The 4,169-nt window shown below is 37.3% G+C and overlaps 1 pseudogene; it reads left to right on the top strand.

Moving 5' to 3' along the window:
* Positions 1–989: 989 nt before the first annotated feature.
* Positions 990–1,411, top strand: LOC102860650 (annotated as a pseudogene).
* The last annotated feature ends 2,758 nt before the right edge of the window (positions 1,412–4,169 follow it).

Below are 4,169 nucleotides of genomic sequence, written 5' to 3'. Positions count from 1 at the left end.
CTATCCTGTACAGGTCTTATCAGCCCTGACCCACTAAAGTTCATTGCTGAAGTCACTGTGTTGGTTCATCTTGTTGGGGATCTTTCTCTCCTTTGCTGACTCTCACTAGCTAACTTTTAATATTTCTTGCACTGCTTAGATTTTAAAAAATTTTTCCTTTTTCTCCACTCAATATGATTGATTCTTTCTTTGATCACGTAAAGATTACTGAAATGTCCAGACACACAAAATCATTACCAATGGGAATACTTTGACTCATGAGTACCTGATGCCCCATGGGGTTTTTAGTGGTTTGTTTTTTTAAATCATCAGGTGGTTTTTCTGAATCATCTCATTATAGACTTGAACTTTCAACATTTTAGTTAGTAGTTGAGTGCATACTAGCCAAGGATCCCAGGTATACCTAAGAATTTTTTTTTATTTGTCCATGTTTTTGATTACGCTATTCACTTCTGACTCTATCTTTTCGTTTCCACCTCTTTGCTCACAGTTTACATATATCTATCTTGTGGGACCCACTTTTCCCCACAAAGGCCTACAATATACCAATCATATTAAATTAAAATTATCAGTGTAATAATTAAAAATACAGTTTCATATGTGAGTCTGGTTCTGATCTTTGTTTCATCTCTTCACACTGCATTTCTTTTTGCTCTTTGGCATACCTTAAATTTTTTTTTTCTTGAACTACGTACATTATACATAAAGTAATAGGAACTGAGGTGAAATTTCCTTTAATTTGAAGATTTCTATTATCTCAGTTGTTGGGGCAGATATCAGAGGCTTCAAATTTTAAGTGACATTCCTTTTTATTACCTTTTTTCATTTTGGGCTTTCCTAAAAACTCTTCCTCAGGATTGAGACAAGATGGTGGTTTCGCCGTGAGAAGCTGTCAAGGGTTGAAAATAAGTGTGACTAGAAGCAAATTTTAAAGCAGTCTGTCTTCAAAACCACTTTTTCCTATTACATGCTAATCGTCTTGTGTCACCATGGCAGTAGCAGTAGTAAAATGGGCATTGTCAAACAGACCTGCCTTAAAACATTTATTTCCAATTCAAAATGGAGTTTTATATTGTGTTCGTCATAAATCTACATATTCTTCTCTTCCAGATGACTATAATTGCAAAGTGGAGCTTGCTTTGACATCTGATGGCAGAACAATAGTATGCCCTTCTGTGGACATTCCGTATGAACACACAAAACCCATCCCTCGGCCAGATCCCGTGCATCCTAGTGAAGAAACACATGATCAAGTGCTGAAAACAAGATTAGAAGTAGAAGATAAACCCATGGAGCAAGGACCCATGATAAAACAACTTAGAAAATCTTCTTTACTACCAAGCACCGCTGGTATCCTCATGGAGAGTGTCACAGACATCGTAGGAAACTGAATCCTCCAAAAGACAGATGATTTTCAGGATCTCATTGGGAATTAAAGGAAAATGATATTGTCTCTTGTAAGAAAATGTGATGTATCCACTGCTATGTTAAATAATAAAAAAAATTTTATATACCAGAAAAAAAAACCAAACTCTTCCTCAGAAAAAGACTTCCCCTTTCAGCCCTTTCAGCTCCAATTAAGTTGCTACATAATTTAATTGTTCTCCTGGAGCCCTGCTGGGGTTCTGGAAAGTTGTGAGAAAAGGGAACTTGTGATGTGAAGAGTTTGGTGTTCAAAATGGTTTCTCTAGTCACTGAATTTGACTTTGTCACAGGACTAGTCATATGTGAATATGTGGATAGGACATGCTAAGCTGTCTTCAAAGGGATTGGCTAATCTCGCCATTAAATTGAGTGGACCCAGCAGAGAAGTAAAAATTTCACTGTCACCAAAGAAGGAGCATCAAGAGAATGTAACGCATCCTTCAGAACCAGAGACTCTTGTGTCAGCCAGACCAGGGCCTACAGGAGCAACAGCCATAGCAGCCACAGTAACCTTGGAAGATATTGCAACTGCTCTGCCATTGAACCAGACCTAAAAGATTTTTGCTTAAGTTTGTAGGAGGATTGTAAGGGGACGAGACATAATTGACAGGCTTGAGAACGTTGTAACGCATGCCTAAAGCTGCATGTTTCAAGGCTTAGATGCCTGTGAGCACATTTTGGGAGCTGTTATGACTTTCTTCTACTACTAACCTGCATTATAAACTTTTGGTTTTCCCAATATGTGGTTCTATCACATCAGGTTTTGGACCCAAAAAGCAGTGAGATTCGTGTTGAGATGAATAGAAAGAATGTGCTAGATGTGTCTGATCTCATGGGAAATGGTTTTCACTGATGATGCTTTTGATGGGAACAGTTTCCCTTTGAGAAGTTGGTAAAAGGTCAGATATGGCTATTCTCTCATGGCCCTTGCTTTTTTTTTACTGGACCATCATAGAATTTATCCAATGAAATCTCAGTCTTTTAATTGGTGTGTTTGTTGGGGCAGTGATTAGTTTTTCTCCAGTGGTATATTTCTCTTTCTTCTCGTATTTCCCTTTGAAAAATTCCTTCTTTGGTTGCAACATTCCCTACTTAGTTCCTTGAAATCCTACTAACTCTAATTTTCCTCATTTTTAGGCAATACAAGTCGGAGAGAGGTCAAATGAAAGAAATTATTCTCCAACAGTTGAGGAACGCTTTGTGAAAACTGCTTTTTTTTCTGGAGAATCACCTCAAACTCATTGCTGTGGCATAGGTTCTGACTCATTGCCAGCCTTCCATTGGGATTCATATATAAAAATGTAAATATGATTTAGAGCAAAAATCATTTGAAAGGAGATTGCCCATATTCTTCCTTATGAGTAGATGGGAAATTGGAATCACCAGTACAATTGAAATCAGCAGTACAGCTTCCAATGGACTACAGTGCCAGAGATCCCTTCCCTGGAGAGGAGGTCTTTTTTAGAAATAAGGCTATATGATTATACTTCTCTTGCCCCTGAGAGCTGCACAAGGATCCTCACAGTGAAGATCTAGAGACTATTTGGGAAATGGTTGCATTGCCAAAACAAAGGTGTGTGGTTCAAATCCACCAGATGTTTCATGGGAGGAAGATGAACAATCTCCTCCAGTGTGATTTACTACCTCTGAAAACCTTATAGAGGGTTAGCTATGAAATGACAATAACATTTAGAAAAAATAGAAGGTTTCAGGGCTTGTCTTAGGTACCTACTAATAATGAAACAAAAATACTACACAAGGGGTTTTTAGGGATTTTTTTTTCTCTTAATTTATTTTCTCAGTCCTAGAATATAAAAATCAGAATCTTGGGCTTGTTGATTTTTTCCTAACTGGTGTAAAGATCAGAAATTCTTTTTTTGTAAACAATTTAATGCATAGTAGTGTTCCCCAATGTAGCTCCTAGGGGTTTCTCTTTGTTACATTAGCTCACACTTAGAAATCAAAACAAATCTAATAAAAAATTGTGTCCTATTCACCTATTTTTTTCCTCCCTGGTTATAGATTTTTCAGGATGCTTGGAAGACTGTTTATGTTGTGGATTAGGACTTCTAGGGTTCTTCCCAGCTTTTCTTTAATTAAATGTAGTACTGAGTTTTAGTCCTAGGTCCATGATCCATTTTGAATTGGGTTTCGTGTATAGAGTGAGGTGTGGATCTTGCTTGAGTTTTCTACAGGTAGCTCTCCAATTTTGCCAGCATCATTTGTCAAAAAGGTTGTCCTTTCTGCACTTAAATGAATTCATCTCTTTGTCAAAAATTAATTGACCATAAGTAGATGGGCTGATTTCTGGATTTTTCTATTCCATTGATCTATTTATCTGTCATTATACCAGCACCACACTGTCTTGACCATGATGGCAGTGTAGAAGGTTTTGAAATCAGGGAGTAAGATGCCTCCTATACATTGTGGAGAGATTAGAACTCTTATTCAATGCTGGTGGGAATGTAAAATGGTATGGCCACTATGGAATGCGGTTTGAAGCTTTCTCAAAAAGTTGGAAATTGCAATACCATTTGACCCAGAAATTCCACTACTGGGAATATACCCTAAAGAAACCAGAGCCATGACTAAAACATATGTATGCACATCTATGTTTATTGCTGTGCTATTCACAATAGGAAAGAGATGGAAGCAACCCAACAACAATTCATCAACAGAAGAATGGATAGAAAAACTATATTCACACAATGGAGCATTACAGAACGTTGAAAAAGAATGAGCTT

This window comes from Elephantulus edwardii, unplaced genomic scaffold (assembly GCF_000299155.1).
Source record: "Elephantulus edwardii isolate Elephantulus edwardi_28Jun2011 unplaced genomic scaffold, EleEdw1.0 scaffold00081, whole genome shotgun sequence".
NCBI lineage: Eukaryota > Metazoa > Chordata > Mammalia > Macroscelidea > Macroscelididae > Elephantulus > Elephantulus edwardii.
Note: the sequence above shows the minus strand (reverse complement) of the source record. Positions and strands in the feature narration are given on the sequence as shown.